This window comes from Durio zibethinus, chromosome 4 (assembly GCF_047325235.1).
Source record: "Durio zibethinus cultivar Kanyao isolate XHJ-2024 chromosome 4, ASM4732523v1, whole genome shotgun sequence".
Taxonomy (NCBI): Eukaryota; Viridiplantae; Streptophyta; class Magnoliopsida; order Malvales; family Malvaceae; genus Durio; species Durio zibethinus.
In genome coordinates this window covers 32,615,161-32,637,259 of record NC_143165.1, presented here as the reverse complement: position 1 = coordinate 32,637,259, position 22,099 = coordinate 32,615,161, and the positions used below count along the sequence as shown (strand labels likewise).

The window sequence follows — 22,099 nt, the reverse complement described above, 5'->3', positions numbered from 1 at the left end:
CCATCCCTTGGAATGTTGGCCTTCGACGTACCATGCTATCAATCTGCCCCACATTGAGGACGTTGGTAATAAATTTAGCGATTTAATACTCAAACCGTTTGATGGAGGGATAAAGTGTTAGAGACATACATTGGTCAAAATGATATAATGGTCTTTTTTCCTCTCAAAGCCTTCAGTAGATAATCAAGAGCATTTTTATCATTTGTGTTGACCTAACATATCAAATCAGTCTTACTTAGTCAGTGCCACTTCAACTTGGCCATGTTCTAATTGTCCATTTATGGTGTCTCTCAATTTTCCTATAAATATGAAGACTTAGGTATCATAAAGTCAAATTCATCCCATTCATCTCTCTTTGTCCATCTTATTTCCTCACTTTCTTTCTGATTTGATCCTTATTGACTTATATATTAGAGTACAAATATAAAAAAATACCTTATATTTTTTCTCTAATTATTATTATTTTTTTATATTTACAAAAATACTCTTAAGTCAAAATTTGATACCAATACCATTGTCATAACATCTAGATTCGGGGATCCATCACTAGACATTGACTTGAAGGAGTCGCCACCAATCTTTTTTTATCTAGGTGCGATTTACCACTTAAAGAATCTATCCTTTCAGGGAACATCTAAGTTTAAAGGTCCCTAAAAGAATAGTTTCAGGTCTACTAACCAGAATAGGGTTCGGGAGTTCGGTTACGTGTGAGGAACGTTATAGCACCCTTACAACACCCATCGAAATATGGTACCAGCTTAATTTTGTGTTATCCAATAAGCCTTAAAACTTTACCAAGTAATTAATTATTAAAAATTATTCTCAATTGACTCTAATACTTTTAGCAAAAAATTGAGAAAATTCCCTCACCTCAAGAGTATGCAAGAAAACTATTGTTTCACTTATAGAGGCTCCATCGTCGGATTATTTAACATTAAAAAAAATTCAAAAAAATAAAAAGAAAAAAGAAGAAAAAAATGATTGCTTTTGTACAAGAAAAATTGATACTTTCAACTTTTTCTCAAAAGAAAAAAAAAAAACTTTTATGAAACTTATTTTTAAGGAAAATTGATACTTTCAACTTTTCTCCAAAAATATTTTTTAGAAAGGCTTATTTTCAAGAAAAATTGATACTTTCAACTTTTCCTCAAAAATGTTTTTTAGAAACTTTAATTTTGAGAAAAATTGATACTTTCAACTTTTCCTCAAAAATATTTTTTTGAAAAACTTATTTCCAAAGAAAATTGATACTTTCAACTTTTCCTCAAAAATATTTTTTTGAAAACTTATTTTCAAGAAAAATTGATACTTTCAATTTTTTCTTAAAAATATTTTTTTTTGAATTTATTTAAAGAAAATAATAACAAAAATAAAATAGAATAAAAATAAAGAAAAAAATAAAAAATACTAAACAATTTTAATCTAATAATAATAATAAATAAAAAAACCTGAAAACAGCTTGACTCGGCTCGACTTGAGGAAGAAAGGACGACTCGAAGATGCGGCTTGGCTCAACTCAATTTTAGAAACAGCTCGCACTCGGGTCGCACGCGGGTCAAAAGTGGGTTAGGGCTCGGGTCGGGTAGTTCGATTTCAAAACGCGCGGATCCTCTGGGGTCAATAACATCAAAAAGACGTCATTTTTAACAAGTATAAAAGACTAATTCCTTTATTTTTTAGCAGATAGATCCTTTTCTCTCTCTATTTTCCCTTCTTTTCCTCTCTTTTCTCTCTAAGTAGATGAAAAACTTCGGTTGAATCTCGTCGGATTCTAAAAAATTTCATTGAAATCTAAATTTTTCGTTGAAAGTTCATCGAAAAGTTGGTTGGTTTCTGGCAATAGTCATCGAAAATTGGGTAGCTGATCGAAAAATTCAAATTTGGTCGAAAAAGTCACCGAAAAATTTAAACTTTGTCGGAAAATTCAACTGAAATCTAAAAAATTTTCAAAAATTTCCAAAAAAAAAATTCGTCAAAATTTCTAAAAAATCTTAAAATTGCTTCTGACCTTTCTGGACGTCTTTTTCTTTCTCTTTTCACTCTCTCTTAGTCAGTGTCTGCGTTTCTTGTCCTAGTCTTTATGATTCGTGGTTCTATTTATAGGGATTGATTAGAAGAGTTTTTGATAAATCCTAACTTCTCCTTGGATTGAGATTCAATCCTTGAATCCAATATGGACTCTGATTGAATCCCAAATTCATGGTGGAATTTCAAAATTTCATCCAAATCTCAGCTAAATAAAAAGAAAAAAAAATCAAATCAAATAAAAATGTTAATAGATAATTAAAAAAATAATTAGATAAATAAAAATATTAATAGATAAATAATAATAAGAATAGATAAATAGATAAATAATAATAAATACATATATATAATATAAATAGATAAATAATAAAAATATATATTAACAGATAAATAAATAAATAAATAAAATAAATATATATTAATAAATAGTAATAATAAATAAATAAATATGTAAGATACAAAAAAGAAAAAATATAAATAAATAAATAAATACGTAAGATACAAAAAAGAAAAAATATAAATAAATAAAAATATAAAATATAAAAATAAAAAATAAAATGGGCCTACCTATTTGGATCAGGCCCAATTGATCCGGGCCTGGACCAAATTGAGTGTCTACAACTATCCCTCTTTGCACATTTTCTATGAAACAGAAATTACGCAAAGACGTAGACACTCATTCAAGACTCCACTTGACCCTTTTTTTTTGTTAAAATTCTGATCAAAGCTTCTTTAAGTAGAGGCTCAATGACTTTGAAAAACATAAACCTCATCTAATCAGAGGCTCAACGACTTTAAAAATAAATAAAGCTCCTCTAAACTGAGGCTTAACGACATTGAAAATAAATGGCTCCTCTAAACAGAGGCATTACAATTTTAAAAAAAGGTTCATTGACAATCATGTCCAAAGGAGTTAAAAATCATGTTTGAATGAATTTCAGGAGATTATGCCCAAAGGTTTTACAAATCAACCCTAATATCGAGAGATATCCTATTTCAAGGATTAAAAACTTACCTGACAAGCTTTTTCTCAAATTTAAAAATATCTTCACATCTGTCTTCTCTATATGGGATGTTGGAATACCCCTGCTTCTTGAATTTATGCATATATTTTCTTGAATATAGTATATGTTATGCAATGTGTGTGAAATTCAATGCATGCTATGTGAATTTTGGCTAATTGTGGTACTCAAGTTTCTTAAGCTCTTTTCTTGGGCATCAAACCCTTTGTTTTTTAAAGATCAAGTTACACCATTCTTTCAAGATTGAGCCAGTGTAACTTTAAAGGACTCTTTCATTTAATTTTAGTATCCCTTCTGCAGGCAATCTCTTTTCAAATTCAATGTCTTTATCGGGAACTGAATGTCTCAAATTTACCTTTATCACTCTTTACTTATTCAATGTAATGTAAAAATCTTTCATGCCATTATTCATTTATCAATCATTATTTCAAACTCAAAAGGTAAGAATGCATTTGCACATTTCCTCCATTGCAGGGTATTAAGAAGAAAAGAATAAGAATGGTTGAGAAACAATCACTATAAGAGGCACACAAAGAGTGAAATAAAACGTCTTTCATTAGTAAAATATTGGCAAACTTTGGCCAAGGAAGAATTACAAGGATAAGTATGGGGGACAAAGCCCAAAAATGAACAATCGGATAATCATGGTAACACATATCAAGGTTTTTTTGAAAACCTAATCATTTGATGTACTTAACAACTTGGAGCTCCTCCGAATTTATTAGCCTCTAGGCCAATGGATTTTCAAATTTGATGCTATATTCTCCTTATCTAAGCTGCCTTTTCAAGTTTTCAACTTAGATAAACCCCTTATGACTCAAACCGCCCTTTTAGGATTTTCGCCTTGAGTCTTCCTTTTTCATTCACTTTTTTTTTCTTGTTTCTTTTTTCTTTCTATTTTTTTTCTTTTTTTTATTTCATTTTTCTCTTCTTTTTTTTCAAACATAGTATTTTTTCGCAGCATCAAAATTTATAGGATGGGGTAAATCATTTTCATCCATCTCGATCAGTATCAGCATTTCATCCGAGAAAGCTCGTTTCACCACATACAATCTTTCCCAATTCGGAGTCTATTTTCTTCTATTATCATGTTGGATTGAGAGGATTCTCTTTAAGATCAGCTCTTCTTTTCAAAAGAAATGGGATCAAATCTTTTTGTCATGAGCCATCATCATTCTTTTTTGATATAACTGACTATGGCACAGTGCAGTAATCTCTTTTCTTTTATGAAATTTAACTGTTTATAGTGTTCTCGAATTTATTCAGCTTCTTTCAACTCAACTTCTTTTAGAACCCTCAAGGATGGGATTTTCACTTCCACTGGTAGTACAACTTTCATCCTATAAATAAAAAAAAATGGGGTTACCCCAGTAGAGGTACGCATTAACATTCGATATGCATGCAGTGCAAATGGTAACTTCTCATGTCAATCTTTATAAGTCTCGATCATCTTTTCAAGAATTTTTTTTATGTTCTTGTTGGTTACCTCAACTGCCCCATTCGTTTTTAGACGGTATGGTGCTGAGTTATGATGCTTGATCTTGTATTGAACATATATTTCTTGCATCATCTTACTATTTAGATTCTTGATATTATCTGAAATAATTCTCTTCAAAAGTTTATATCTACAGATAATCTCTCTCTTTATGAACTTACAAACTACAGATCATGTTACATTTGCATATGATGCTATCTTCATCCATTTTGTGAAGTAATCTATCATCACAAAAATGAATCTATACCCGTTAGAAGCCTTTGGGGTGATAGGACCAATGACATCTATGCCCCACATCGAGAATGGCCAAGGTGGTGCCATAACATATAAAGCAGATGGCAGAGCATAGATCTTATCAGCATATATCTGACATTTATGGCATTTACGACATTTACGAGCATAATCAATGTAATCACTCTCCATTGTCAACCAGTAATATCCTGTTCTCATGATCTGTCTCGTCATTATATGTCTACTAGTATATGCCCCACATATTCCATCATGCACCTCTTCAATGATTTTCTTCTTTTTAGCCTTACTTATGCATCTTAGTAACAACTGATCATAATTTTTTTTATACAGAACACCTTCATCCAGGAAAAAGCTCATAGTCAATCTTCGGATGACCCTTTTATCATTTTTTATTGTTTGAATTAGGTATTATTGATCTTTAATATACTGTAAGATATCATAATACCAGAGCTTCACATCTTCTTCCTCTTTTACATTGGAGCAATAAGCTGGCATATCCTTAACATCTAGTTTGATGGGTTGAATGTCAGTATTGTCATTAATTTGAATCATTGCAGCCAGAGTAGCTAATGCATCGATAATCAGATTTTTTTCTCGAGGTAAATGGTCAATCTGGATATCTTTAAATTATTTTATCAACTCTAGAATATACTTATGATATGGAACGAGTTTTGAATCTCTTGTCTTCCATTATCCTTTCAACTGATATATAACTAAAGCTGAGTCTCTAAACACTTTTAATGCTTTCACTCTTCTATTTATAGCAGCTTGTAAGCCTATGACACATGCTTCATATTCAGCGATGTTATTTGTGTAATTAAAATTTAACCTTGCTATTATAGGGTAATATTATTCTTCTAGAAAGATCAGAGTTACCCCAATTCTATGTCCCAAGGCATTGGCAGCTCCATCAAAATACATTCTCCAACATTTTTCTCCATGCTTCTTTTTTTCCAGTTGAAAAATAGTCATTAGATCTTCATCATAGAATTTCAACCTTATTGGTTCATATTTTTCAGCAGTATGATCTATAAAGAACTCCGCTACAGCACCCATTTTTATTACCTTTTAGCTTATATATATAATATCATATTTCAAGAGCATTACTTGCCATCTAGTAATTCTTTCAGATAAAGAAGACTTCTCGAAGATATATTTAATTGGATCCAGTTTTACTATGAGCCATGTGGTATGATAGAGCATATACTGTCTGAGTCTTTTGGTAGTCCATGCTAATGCACAACATATTTTCTCCAATGAGGAATACTTGGATTCATACTCTGTGAACTTTTTACTCAAATAGTAAATAGCTCTCTCCTTTCAGCTAGACTCATCTTGTTGCCTCAGCACACATCCCATTGAATTTTTACATACTGTCAAGTATAGAATTAAAGGTTTTCCTAGAACAAGTGGCACTAACATTAGAGGATTTGATAAATATTACTTAATTTTATCAAAAGTAACTTAATATTCTTTATTCTATTTTCCAAGATTATTCTTGCGGAGAAGCTTAAATATGGGATCACATTTGTAGGTAAGCTGAGAGATAAATCGAGAAATGTAATTCAATCTTCCTAAAAAATCTTAAACTTTTTTTGGTATACTCGGAGGTGACAAATTTTGAATGGCTCGTATCTTGTCTGGATCGACTTCAATTCCTCTTTCACTGACCACAAAGCCTAGTAACTTCCCTGACTTCTTAAAGGTGCACTTGGCTAGGTTTAACTTGAGCTGAAACCTTCTTAATCTCTCAAATAACTTTCTGAGGCTGGTGACATGATTTTCATTCTTACAAGATTTTGCAATCATATTGTCTACATACACCTCAATCTCTTTGTGCATCATATCATGGAAGAGTGTTACCATGACCCTTTGATATGTTACCCCAGCATTCTTTAACCCAAAAGGCATGACTTTGTAACAAAAGGTTCCTCACATAGTCATGAAAGTAGTTTTTTTTATATCATCTACAGCCATTTTTATCTGATTATACCCTGAGAAATCATCCATAAAAGAAAAAATTGAATGCCTAGTCGTGTTATCTACCAGTGTGTCGATATGAGGTAAAAAAAAGTTATCTTTTGGACTAACTTTATTCAAATCGTGATAGTCTACATATATTCGTACCTTTTTATCTTTCTTAAAAATGGGTACTATATTGGTTACGCACTCGGATACTTAGGCACTTGTAGAAAACTTGCATCAAACTGTTTCTTCAACTCTTTTTTGATTTTTAGTAGCATTTTAGGCTTCATTCACCTCAGTTTTTGCTGAACCAGCTTACATTTTGGCTTTAGGGGTAATCTGTACTCTACTATCTCTATGCTCAATCCTGGCATATCTTGGTAAGACCAAACGAATACATCTATGAATTCTCAAAGTAAATCTGCCAAACGTTGCCTATATTCAGATGAAAGTGAAGTGCCAATTTTGATATCTTTCTTGTTCTCTTCATCTTCCAGATTCACTAAGTCAACTATCTCTTGATGAGGCTCAATTGGCTTATTTTCTTGTTCAATCAATCTTATTAGGTCCGGAGGCATAACATATTCCTCAGAATTCTCTTTATTGTCAAGTTCATCAATGTTAATTGAATTCTCAAAACTAATCTCTTGATTGTTATCATAATTATCTTCATATTCATTTAAGGACTTGAAATTGGATAAAATGGAATATGTTGGCAAGATGTGTTTAGAAAAATGGCAATAATGAAGACACAAGAAGAAATGAATGAAAATGCATCTTTTTAAATTTTTGTTAAAATAATAAAAGATAAATGACCCAAACAAGAAAGATCACCCCAATGCCTTGGGCAATAGCTATTGGGATGTTACAATTACATTGAATTAATTTCAAAAGTCACAGGCATTTCAATGGCACTCCAATTGTTCAGCTCATAATCTGGCAGACAAAGGTAGACCCACCCCTCTTGATTAAACCCCACTTCATTTTGAATAGCATTAATGGTTAACTGGGCAAAAGTTTTTTCCACGCTTTTTCCTGTATCTGGGTACATGAATCCTCCAGTTTGAAAGTCTGATACATGTGTGGGATAACCATTAGTCTTGCTATTTTTCCTATTGGCCTTCTATTGATCTCTCATTCTATTACTTCATAGCTTAGGCCTAACCTTTCACTATTGTCTTTCACTGTCAGGGGTTCTTTTATTCCCTGCAAGTTTTTGCTCAGCCCTAATCCTGGATACCAACCCTTATTGATGACTTAGCTCATCACTATCCTTGAAAAAGATTAATTTTTAAGTCATTCACCTACAGAATTAACCAATTCAAAAGATCGATAAGAGTATTCTACTACTTCTTTAGCAGCCTCTATATACGGAATATTCAACGGTTGGGTCACTAGCATGTCTTCTTCCCCAACTACCACTACCAATTAACCTTCTACATTAAACTTGATCTTTTAGTGTAAGGTAGAAGGCATAGCTCCTGCCATGTGAATCCATGGTCTTTTCAATAGACAGCTGTAGGATAAAGAGATATCCATCACTTGAAGCTTCACATTAAAAATGCATGGCCCAATTTGTAAGGGCATCTCGATATCTCCAAAGACTTTTCTTTTAGTTCCATCAAAAGCTCTCACAATCATTTGACTGTCTTTCATATGAGAGTAGTCAATGGGTAACCTTGCCAAAGTTGACATAGGCATGACGTTATAGCAGAACCATTATCAATAAGGACTTTGGCTATGATATGGATCTTGCACTTGACCGTGATATGCAAAGCCTTGGCATTTCTCTTTCCCTCCGAGGAAATCTCATCATCGCTGAATGAAATGTAATTTAACATGACTAGATTTTCAGTCAGGTGGTTTACATATTCAACAAATACATTATGTGCCATATATGCTTGGTTCAATACTTTCAACAGGGTATTTTGGTGTGGCTCTGAATTTAATAGCAGTGATAGTAATGAGATTCGAGTTAACACTTTATTCAACTGTTCAACAACTGAATACTCACTTGTTTTACCAACTTTAGGAATTCACAAGCCTCTTTGTCTGACATCGACTTTGGGCGATCTTCCTCAAGTTTTACTTCAGGGTTGTTTCATCCTTGTCTTTCTTTGGCTTTCTCTCTTTTAGCCTTCTTCAACATTTTTGGAGTGTAGCACCTTCCACTTCAGGTAATGACTCTTACACCAGTTATATTAGAGGTGTCAGTTTTAGAGACATCCCCTTCTTGCCCCTAAACTACTATATCATAGCCATATTTTTAAGGTATAACTTTATCAACACTTTCTAAATCTTTTTTTTTTTTCGTAAACCTCCATCTAGTATGAATCTAAAAGTTTTTGCACCTATTGGTGAAACTGCTCACAAGTTTTCAATAGAGTGACCCGCTGCCCCACTATGATATTTACAACTAGTGCCGGTTATATATATTTCATGATAACTGTGTGGACTCACTGGTTGTATCATGTCAGCTTTTTATAAAATATCAAACAGCTGACTAAGAGGTGTTTTAATATCTGCCACTTCTTTCTTTAAATGGCATTCCTGTTCTTCACTCAAAGCATTCACATTATGATTTGGCAGGGGATTGCCACTAATATTTTGTGTAATCACCCATCCTGTATTAAAGCTAATCATTTCATCCTTAATCAATGGTTGCACTTTGTGTTTTAGGGCGATGCAATTCTCAGTGGAGTGACTAGCAATCCTATAGTGATAGTCACAATGGGTTGTGGGATCATACCACTTAGGGTAAGGTGGTTTGAGGGGCTCTAACTTACTATGAGCAATCAGATGATTGTTATAAAGCTCACGATATAATTTTGTATAGGTCATTAGGATTGGATCAAATACAAATTTTTTGTGAGTAGTTTGTTACTCCCGTGAACCACCCATTGGGTTAGTTAGATGAGTTTGGGGTCTTGGGATAGGCTGAGTATTAAGACTATATGTGATATTCTGAGGCCTAAGAGGATGTTGATATGTTTAAGGATAAGGTGACTGTACAAATGGTTGGTATGGGTAAGGGAAAGTGTTATGTACAATAGGGTAATATGGAAGGTATCCTTGTGGTGAGTAGGGGTGATAACCCTCAAATTACTGTCTATTAAAGCTCACAGCCTGAGCTTCAATCTCTTTCTTCTTTGGGACTCTTTTGCTAGATGTTTCACTTCCTTCCAACTTGCCATTCTTAATGGCACTTTCAATAATTTCTTCCAAAATTACTATATCAGTAAAATTTTTTGTTACATTTCTTATCATCTTTTCATAATATGGAGGTTTTACAGTGCTAACAAACAGCACTGTAGTCTCTTTCTCAATCAGAAGATGTTGTACTTGAGAAGCTATATCCCTCAATCTTTGGGCGTATTCTTTAAAATACTCATTTACCTTTTTTTTCATATTTTGTAAAGACAAACGATTAGGAGTCAAATCGATAATATGTCAATATTAACTGATGAAGTCATGAGCCATATCGCTCTAAGAATGAATACGAGTTTTGTCTAGCTGGACATACCACATGGTAACAAAGCCTGTAAGGCTATCTTGAAAAATATGCATTAGTAGTTTTTCATTATGGGCATAGGCTACAATCTTTCGGTAATACATAGTGATATGAGTTTTGAGGGCACTAGTACCATTATATTTTTCAAATTCTGGTACTTTAAACTTTGGTGGAATAACTACATCTGAGACTAAGCATAACCCAGCAGCATTAACAGAACCATAAAATCCAATCCCTTCTATAGTCCATAACCTTTGTTCCAACATACTAATCTTTGTATCTTTCTGAGACTCCACCACTTTTGCTTTCTCCTTATTTTTTAAGTCATCTAGATCATGAGTCGATTCTACTACCTTTTCAGTAAAGATAAGATTTACATAGCTATGGTAATGTCCTAGATTGGAGGCTAATGACATTCCAAGATATGTAAGATATATGAAGTGTTGTGGTGGAACCTCTTGTGTAGACTGGACTTGAGGTGGATTAAAACCTGGAGGATACAAAGGGTCAGCCACTTCTTATAATGGGAGAACTTGTTGGCTTGTATTTTTTCTACTCTTTTTCTTTTGTTCAGCTTATTGAGAGCATCTAGAATCTTGTTCAACTCATTTTCAATCTTTTCCTGTGCTTTTTCTAGCTTTTTAAATCTATGAGAGTTTTTTTGCTCTATTTGTCTGACTCTGGCTCTTGTATTGTATCGATGGACATGGTTCTCGCTAGATGGAGCTATCCTTGAACCTTGAGTACCATATCTTAGAATAAGTAAATTTGCATGACTATCTCATGGTTACTTTGTTAAGTGTAATGAGTGAGAATGCAATGAATGAGAATGCATGTATGTAAAGAACATTTACCTTAAAGATGGTATTTAACTAAAAGATTTCATTTATTTCAAAAAAAATTTTATTTACATTGAGTTTATCATTCTAAAATTATAACCATAAGATTGTTTGATCTGTTCATACTGGGCTTTGACTTTTTCGATGAAGTTTAATAGACGCTATCCATGCTCTTCTACTGGGGTCACCACTTGTTTCAATGCCTCTGCTTCTTCCACCATCTCTCTTGCCTTGCATACCCCTTTACAAATTTGGGTCGTTAGGTGCTCAATGTATTTTTATCTTCCTAATTTCTCTCTTTTATCACATCAGACTTGGTATGATAACTCTCTATGCTTCTTAACCAATGCAGCAATGTGGTCTTTTTGTTCATTCAACTTTTGTCTCAGCCTGCATAGATAGCTATTCAGCATGTTATTTTTATCTGTACTTAGGTACTTTTTTCTTCCAATTTAGCATACTTTTGCTTCAATCTTACATTCTTTTCAGTCAGCTCAATAATGGTTATCTCTTTGGCCCTTTCTCTCACACATAACCTTTTATGTTCTTGGTGTAGCTCTGCTAAGTCTTCAACAGCTGTATCATGTTCTCTAGCAATCTTGTAGACTCTGGCTTCATGACTTCTAGCTCTATCTTTTCACTAATCTTTTTTTTCTTGAAGCTTCTTGATTTTTTGCTTTAACTTATCCTTTTCAGACTCAAATTTTTTTGTCGCAAGCTCTAATTCTGATGGTGTCTTTTCAAGCTTTCCTCATGTTGGCGGTTGAAAGCTTTCATAAGTAAATACCATTTTTTATCTTCGTTTTACTCTCCAAACTAAATACCCTGAAGTGACTTTATCAGTAAACGGTTCAAGACTCACTTTTCGAGGATTTTTTCATACTTTAATCATCTCATTCATCCTCTGAAATACTTTTATCTCACTGTAAGAGAAATTTAACTGATGAAGCCTATGCGTCATAAGAATGAACTGTTCTATCTCAAACTATCTTCTTACTAGGAGTGGTGCATAATTTGTTGCTTCTCATAAACCCAAAAATGGGACCATTGTATTATCCCCACATTGATACAACATAGACTCACGATTCATCTATGGGGCCAACCATCTTACTTCGACACTGGTTAATTTTTGTAGGAAAGTTATCCATTCCTTTTTAGACTTTCATTCTGACCACCCACTTTCACAGAATTCCTTGATCAGGGCTCGATTATGGACATAAAGCTTTGAGAAAGCATCTTTTATCCATTCGAAATAGCTTTTCATCCATAAGTACAATAACTGTATGCAACCTATAAAGTGCCCCCCATTTCGACGGTAGTAACTCAAAGATTTGATAGTCTCTATTAATATTATCGTTGAAAGATTACAGCTATTGATCACACTTTCAAAGAAGTCAACCACCGCTATCTCAATATAACCTAAAACCTTTGGAAATATCACCATTCCGTATATGGCTAAGGTAAATATATCTAACCCCCATTCTTCGTTGGCATGTTACATTAGAAACTCATAAAAGAACTTCTAAAGTAGGCAAACATGTTCTTGTTTCTTCTTTGTATGAGAATCCATAACTTCTTTGTCTATCCCCATGACTTGAGCCAAACCCTTACGAAATCCTGACTTGTATTTTTTGACATATATCTTATCGGGAGCCTTGAGTTGTAAACCTAACAAAGTCAAATATTCTTTGATGGTTGGTGTCATATCAACTTCATTGAAGATGAAACACTTGTATGCAGGATCTCAGAATTATGTTGCAGCTCTGATTAGTTGATTGTCGATAACTACTGCTAGAAGGTGTGCCATATGCCCGTGTCTCTAGCAAAACTGCTCTTGTCTTGACGAACTCATCTTCTTCCATATGTCAACCAAATCCTCTAGATTATTTTGTTTGAAGAGGGTAGATGTTTCTTGAGACAGAGTAAAATCATATCCGATTGGTAAACAATCTTCCATTTTCAGTTAAATCTTTTCTGACTGGACCCTTACTTCGTTGGGTGACTCACAAGGTGCTAATACAGATGAAGAAAAATCAATCGTTTTGTGGAGTCCATGAAAAATTTTTGTTGAGGATCATCTGTTAAGCAAATGTTCTTTATGTAACTTTATGATATGAGCATGAACCAATGTAAAAGAATGAGAGAAAAGGTTAGTATACCCAAAAAAAAGAATAAATAAATAACCAAGTAAATTAAAACATCACACAAAATAAGAGGAATGAATCATATGTTTTTGGTCAATTCTAAAAAGGAAGAATAATGGCTCTGTCTATAGGTTAAGCATTCTTAAGGTTCACTATATGTAGTTTGAGGTTAAAGTCTAAAGGTTCCCAAATTGCTCCTTACATCCTTGTCCATCACAAACTAGTAAGGCACCCTAATCCTTACCCATTATAGGCTACAAATGGAAAATGTTCAATTTGAGTGGGAGTATTTCGTTAGCCACTGCAAATGCATTAAACCTCATGAAAGCAATAGGTACTTTACTCTCTCCTAGAGGGACGGAGCTTGGGTATAGAGCTCATGTTATGCATATGCATATGAATAACATAATTAATAAAGTAAATACACATGAATGAATAAAAAATCTGTACAAAAGGTTTAATTTTATTAGGCTTTTGGAAAACATAAATTTATTTGCTGCCTTGACTCTCAGACGTCCTCAGTGGAGTCATCAAGCTGTCATAATGTCTAGATCCAGGGATCCATCGCTAGACATTAACTTGAAGGAGTTACCACCAATCTTTTTTTATCTAGGTGCGATTGGCCACTTAAAAAATCTATCCTTTCAGGGAACACCTAAGTTTAAGGGTCCATAAAAGAATAGGTTTAGGTATACTAACTAGAATAGGGTTTGGGAGTTTGGTTACGTGTAAAGAAGGTTATAGCACCCTCACAACGCCTATCGAAAGATGGTACTGGCTTAATTTTGTGTTATCCAATAAGCCTTAAAAATTTTCAAGTGATTAATTATTGAAAATTATTCTCAATTGACTCTAATACTTTTAGCAAAAATTTGAGAAAATTCCCTCACCTCAAGAGTATGCAAGAAAACTACTGTTTCACTTGTAGAGGCTCCATCGTTGGATTATTTAACATTAAAAAAAATTCAAGAAAATAAAAAGAAAAAAGAAGAAAAAAATGATTGCTTTTGTACAAGAAAAATTGATGCTTTCAACTTTTCCCCAAAATATTTTTTAGAAACTTTAATTTCGAAGAAAATTGATACTTTCAACTTTTTTCCAAAAATATTTTTTAGAAAGGCTTATTTTCAAGAAAAATTAATACTTTTAACTTTTCCTCAAAAATATTTTTTAGAAAACTTATTTTCAAGAAAAATTGATACTTTCAATTTTTCCTCAAAAATATTTTTTTGAAAAACTTATTTTCAAAGAAAACTAATACTTTCAATATTTTCTCAAAAATATTTTTTTAAAGACTTATTTTCAAGAAAAATTGATACTTTTAACTTTTCCTTAAAAATATTATTTTTTGAATTTATTTAAAGAAAATAATAACAAAAATAAAATAGAATAAAAATAAAGAAAAAAATAAAGTAAAAAAAGAAAAAAAAGAAAAAAAATACTAAACAATTCTAATATAATAAATAATAATAATAATAAATAAATAAATAATAAAAAAAAACCTGAGAATGGTTTGGCTTAGCGGCTCGGCTCTGCTCGACTTGAGGAAGAAAGGATGGCTCGAAGACATGGCTCGGCTCGACTTCGAAAACGACTGGCACTCGGGTTGCACGCGGGTCAAAAGCGAGTTGGCGCTCAGGTCGGGTCACCCGATTTCAAAATGCGTGGATCCTCTAGGCAAAGTAATGCCAAAACGATATCATTTTCAACAGGTATAAAAAGCTAATTCCTCTGTTTTTCAATATATCGATCCTTCCCTCTCTTTCTCTCTTCCCTTCCTTCCCTCTCTCTTTTCTCTAAGCAGACGAAGAACTCCGGTTGAATCTCGTCATATTCTGAAAAATTTCATCAGAATCTGGATTTTTCGTCAAAAATTCACCGAAAAGTTGGTCGATTTCTGGCAATAGTCACTGAAAACTGGGTAGCTGGCCGAAAAATTCAAATTTCACCAAAAAATTCAACCAGAATCTAAAAATTTTTCAAAAATTTTCAGAAAAAAAATTCGCCAAAATTTTTTAAAAATCCTGAAATTGCTTCTGACCCTTCTGGACGCCTTTTTCTTTCTCTTTTCACTTTCTTTCAGTTAGTGTCTAGGTTTCTTGTCTTGGTCTTTGTGATTCGTGGTTTTATTTATAGGGATTGATCAGAAGAGTTTCTGATCAATCCCAACTCCTCCTTAGATTGGGATTCAATCATTGAATCCAATATGGACTCTGATTGAATCCCAAATTCACAATAGAATTCTAAATTTTCATCCCAATCTCAGCCGAATAAAAAGAAAAAAAAATAAAAAGAAATAAAAATGTTAAAGATAATTAAAAAAAATAATTAGATAATTAAAAATATTAATAAATAAATAATAATAATAGATAAATAATATATAAATAGATAAATAATAAATATATATTACCAGATAAATAAATAAATAAATAAAATATTAATAAATAGTAATAATAAATAAATAAATACATAAGATACAAAAAAGAAAAAAATATAAATAAATAAATAAATATAAATAAAATATAAAAATATAAAAATATAAAATGAATCTACTCATTTAAATAAAATTCAATTGATTTGAATCTGAATCAAATTCAATGTCTACAATCATATTTAATTTTTACTTGATGTATTCAAAAATATTTTAATTCAAGCCAAACGGTAATATTCAATGATGACCCCATAATCGGTCAACCGAAGGGATATTCAATTTAAAACCTATATTAAGCATTGACCCCAGATATTGTGCACCGGTCAAAATTGCCGGTGGTGGCTTTACTCTGCTGCACAGTCCTCCCCACATGATGTGTTAGCTACGTAAACAGCCCACAAAGATTTTGTTGGATCTGAGACCCGTCCCTACTTCACTTGACTGAATCTATTGTTTTTTGCTGCCAATTACTTTTCCAGTTAGATCACCTAATATGTTCTCGCACGTTGCTCATGGCCCCCACAAAGCCAAACAAATCAAATTGCTTTGTTGCCACGGCAAAACGATGAGTTATTAACTTAGAAGCTAGTTCCTAACCTCGCAATCAATTGTAATAAAGTTCAGAGCCCAGCACTCCTGACAGCCTTGCAATTAAACCACATCTAGCTAAGTGTCGTCAATTTTTTTTTTTCCAGAGCCGGTTTTGCTAGCTCGAACAGCCCCGGAAAAAAAAAAGCAAAAAACAAAAAAAAAGTTTTGGATTTAATAGTTTTCAATATTTGTATATCGAGGCTTTGGAACGGCTTCTGTAAATCTTTTGTTACAAATTCGGTGCTGTGAAATCCAATACTTTTTTTTTAATAGGCTAATTGTATTGGGAATTAGTATAATAGCATCTCCCGATGCAATTATTTTTAGTTGTATTCCAATTACATGCTGAATGAGAAACAGCTGATTATCTTAAAAGAACAATTTATTATTTTAGTATAAAAATAAAATTTTTTATTATTATATTTATATTTAAATATATTTTTTATTAATAATTTTAATCTCCCTATTATAATATTTTTTAAAATTAAAGCGATCAAATTTTAAATTTTAATTATTAAAATTAAAAATATAATATTATCAAAATATTTAATTTTATATAATTTTATTATCATAATATTTAATTTCAATTAATTTCATTATTATCGTTATTTTTATTACACTAAACTCAATCTCACGATTTGTTAATCCTTGATAAATCCGGTAACAATTTAAAGTGAAAAGGAATTGAATTCGGATATGATTTGCAGTACGTTCAAGGGATATCTCGTGATATATAATAAGGATATAAATGATATATTAGTATTGATAAATTACTCGGATTCGATTCGAAAAAAATTCGAATTCGATTCGAAAAAAATTCGAATTCGATTCGAAAAAAATTCGAATTCGATTCGATTATTATTGAGTCGAACTCGAATTTGAGTAGCTCGACTTATCAATCGAGTCGAGTTCGAATATTCTTATATCCGACTCGAGTAACTCGTGAGTCTGATTAAGCTTTTATATTTAAATATATTTTTATTATTTTAATTAATAAAATATTTCGAGTTTGAGTTTAAATATGAATAATTGAATTCTTATCAAATATACGAATCAAACTTATTTTTACATATTAATCGAACTTAATCGAACGAACTTAAATAATTCGAATTTAATCACGAATCGAGTTTAAACTTAAAAAATAAAACTCGATCAAACTTGAATCAAATATCAAACTTTAAATTATAAATCGAACTCAAACTCAAACTTCTCACTATTTAATTTGACTCTAATTATACTCTTAATCCTAATGTGTAATGCCTCCGGAGATATGGATGCAAATTTCACAAGCCTGAGCCACTCTCTCTCTCTCTCTCTCTCTCTCTCTCTCTCTCTCTCGTAGTATTGGCAGCACAGAGATCTCAGTAACCCATTGTGTAGCTAGCTAGCTAGGTTGCATCTGCAAAGTGCAAAGCTGACCTAAAGGATTACATAAACAGTACTCCACATCATGGATTGCATTGCATTAATGTTTCTTTATTTTACTCTTTTTATTTTATTATAACAATATTAAATGCAATTCTACCAACTGCTTCGTTACAGCATCAAATATTGACCAAGGATTCAGACATAGCGAACTTATTTGATCAAATTTACACATATACTTAGTAATTTAAACATTGTATGAAACGATAAAAAAATATAAAAATAAAATGATTTAAAATAAAAAAAAATTTAATATAAATTTGATAAAATTAAAATATATATTTATGTTTATTATATCAATATCAATTATGATATGATAATTTTTATATTTAACATATTTTAATAAAAATAAATATTATATAAATACAAAAATTGATATGTCTAATCAAATTTTTTATTAATCAAATTTTTATAACAAAAAATTTCACAATGAGTTAAGCAAAAGTTAATTTAGAGTAAGTAAATAAGCATAATTTTATGTGGTTCTGGAAATGACAAAAGTATCAAAGTAAATTGATCTATCTTCTCAACATATATATATATATATATATTCTTGCATGATCCCAATTGCTCCCTGGTCTCTTCAAGTGATGAAAAACAGACTCAGGAAAACCAAAGAATTACTAAAAATTTTAACAATCAATGACAAATTAGCCACCGAGGACTGGTAACATTGCCGAAAGCATAAAAATATAATATATGCTTTCCATGTGGTCTCCAATAAGATATACCACTAGATAAGAGGAGTTAGTGAATAATCTAATCCAAAATGATTACACGATAGAGAGGCCACAAGAGATTCTCAACCTTTTACTTTATAAGACGTGTTGAAACATTATTGCTTAATCTCAGAGCTCTGATCCCGAGAAAGCTTTGTTTAAGAGTACAAAATGAACGCCAGATTAGGTGAAGTCCCCCGTCAACTTTTTTTTTTTTTTTTTAACTATCCCTGGATGCTGCTGATTGCCGCACAATCTTCAGTTGCGGACAAATGGATTAACCCTTTTTTTTTTTTTTACTTTTGTTAATAAAACATTCCATTTCCATTATCTCAATTTAATAATTAGTATTTACTATACAGATTAAGAAATGCAGATGCGAGTGATATTGTCAATTATTGGTGTGCAAAACTTGAGGGATTGGAACTTGGAAGAGTTAAATATAAAATGGTCCATTCAAACTCTTGCATAGGATTCTAATCCAAGTCTCCCCACATATGTTTTCTCCTTTTTTTTTCTTTTTTTTTTTCTCTCCTTGGGTTATCACAAAAGAACCTTCCCACTATCATAAGAGTCCGAGGTGGGTGGGACGGTGAAAAACTAAGCTTAAAGTCTAAAGAGGGGATGATGGGGCAGTAGGTCTTTGGGCTAAGACTAAGCATTTTATAGGGATTTGTCTCGGTCAATCAGCTGGTGTGAAACATCCGTGCGCATCTACCTTGCCCTTCGAAAAGGATTTACCTTTACTTTCCCTTTGAAAACCTTTTGTAGAACCTCAGCTAGATGTTGACTTGCATGTGCCACTTCCACGCATGAACATGAATAGTACTAGCTGCTAAAGTTTCAAACAACAACAGAGCAGCAACAACAAGAGAACATTAAAAAAATAGTAAGATCATATAAACTGGAAGACAACCCAGATCAATGATCTCCGTTTCTTAACTAAAAGACGGATACTTTAAAATTTTATAGATTTAACACAGAAGGTAGAAATTTAATACAAATATAGAAAGGAGAAAGAAAAGCCAGCTCCCATTTTTCCACATTCAGAAGGTAGTTAGATGAAGCACAAAAACGAACCCAAAGAAGCTAAATTTCCATGTTAATTTATTTATGAATTCCCCTGTACATAAACTTCTACTAATCAGTACAAAATCACCTAAAACAGAAGGGAAAAAAAAAAGGAAAAGTAAGAGTATAATAAAACGATAAGCAGATGACAAGATGTGGGATGCAAAAGCCAAAGCGCCAAGCTTGTTTTGATGAATATATTAGTTATAATTAGCCCCTTCAACATGGCGTATAAAGACAGTCTCCAAATCCGGAGGAGTAAAGAACTCTCTAACACTTCCATAGTTACACTTCAAAGTAGGTTTTCGCTTCCTTGGTGCAGGTGGACACGTCAATATCGTTTGAATTCTAGCTCCTTCTCCCGTTGGTGTGGTTGAACACGATTCGTCTCCTTGGTGATCGTCACTTTCTTTATCTTTCTCCACTGGAGGGTTTGTACATATAGGCTTCAATGGAGCTCGTAAAGAAATCCCTGCAATAACCCATTTTTTGCCATCGGATTCTAACCCTCCATCTACTTGAGGCTTCCCTGAAACCCCCATATCCTTGGATCAAAAACCCAACCCAAAACTTTCAACTATAATTATAGCTAGCTAGGAAGGAATAATGGAATAACTGATTAAGGGAATAAAAATGGGTTTTTCTATCTTTTTATTTTGTTTTCCCTTTGTGGAGAGAATCAAAAGGAAAGTGTTGGAAAAGAAAGAGGTTTTGGTTAGCAATAAAGAAGGACAGTGGAGGGCTGAAGGAACATTGAGAGAAAAAGAAATGTTTCAGCTAAATGCAAAGGGCCTTTAAATGTAAAAAAAAAAAAAAAGATTAAAATAATGATAGAAAGTGAAAGCAAGAAGTAATTGGAGGAGGCAATGTTGAATGTTGCGTTTAAACCAATCGGGGAGAAATAAAAAGAGAACCCGAGGAAACTCGTGACATAAGCAAGACAGCAAAAAAAAAAAAGACTAACGCCAAAAACAACTACTACACTACTTCTATACGTTGCCCGTTCATCTAACTGACCGCGGGCAGCCTTCAGAGGAAAAAATAAATAAAAAAAAGGGGTTGGGGGAGTAACTGGGATTTTAGCGGCAATTTTTGGGGTGGCGGACATAGGGATCACCAATAGTTTCCCGCATATTCTTTTCAATATTTTTGTTTATTTATTTTTGTATTTGATAATTTTTTTATATTAAATATTATTAAATATGAAAATTATCATATGATAATTTATATTAATATATCAAATACAGATAAATCTATATTTAATTTTTACAAAAAAATTAAATCATATAACTTTTTTTTTTTTCATATATACTCGTCTAAATTTGTCAATTCTTTTGCAAATTTTACAATGTCTGGTTTTCAGTTTTCCCCTCTTTGTTTGCAATATTTCCTTTCTGGTTAAATACTAAAACTAGTAGTAAAAGCCTTATTTAACGACGTTTTTTCTTTTTTTTTCCTTTTCTTCGGCCATAAGTTAAAGCCTCTTTGAAAGAAAGAAAGATTCAAACGAGAATGCTTTCGCTTTATAGACCAATGATAATTTAAATTGAGTTTTTAAATCTTAGATAAAGTATAACATTACGAAGAAATGTTAATCAGTCTCTAATTGCACGAGTTAAGATGATATATAAGAAAAAAATGTAATTTATGTATTATTTTTTTTTGAATTTACTAAAACCATTGTATTAAATGTAAATTTTTAAAATATATATTTTAATTATATTTAATCAGTTTTTATTAACACTTTTTAATTAATTGGATTTTATTCTATCAAAGATAAAAAAAATTTCAATAATTAAAATTTAATTTTTAACAAAATTAAATATAAAAAATAAAAAAATCTCTCATATATCGAATCAAATCATGATGCAATTCAAAGAACAATTTATTTATTTTTGGTTTTTATCTGCCAAAAAAATCTTTATGATGGAAATAGAAAAAGAGGGAACTCCTTTTGGTATTTGCAAAACTCTAATTTAAGGTAAAATTTGATCCCTTATCACAAAGAACATAAAAGGAAAATCATGCTAAGATCATGTCTGCAGTGAGCACAGACCAAGAGTAGAGTTTGATGTTGCATGCATATTACTATTTTAGTCCACAATCAAACCTCTGCTGGCTGAAACATGCAAATTAAATACGTATCTTTAATTATCGGATTAATTTCAATAATTAAAATTTAAATTCAACTTAAACGAAAATATCCTTAATCCTGTTATAAAAAAATTCCAACAATAATACTTCTCGTCTCAAAATTGTTGTTTTTATTGATTTTTTTTATTAAATTAAGTCAACTTTGACTATTATTTTTAATAAAATTATAAAATTAAAAAAATTTAAAAATAAGATTTATAAGTTTTTAATTTTAAAAATCTCAAAACATATTTTTAAAATTTTAATTGAATATAATATTATAAAAAATGAAAGTTAAAATGGAGTTTTTTTTTTTTTTTCACATTGAAAAGCAACTGTTGCATGAAACTCCAAATAAATTTTTTTTTGTTCGTAAAATGTCGAAAGCAACATAAATTGACGTCAAATAAACGTCATCCAAATAAATACGTGAACAAATGGCCAGAAAAAGGGAAATTAAAGAGGCAAAAATGTAC

General features: G+C 31.7%; 1 pseudogene; it reads right to left on the bottom strand.

The window, feature by feature from the left end:
* Positions 1 to 19,504: 19,504 nt before the first annotated feature.
* LOC111288587 (cyclin-dependent protein kinase inhibitor SMR6 pseudogene) lies at positions 19,505 to 20,359 on the bottom strand (annotated as a pseudogene).
* Positions 20,360 to 22,099: the final 1,740 nt, after the last annotated feature.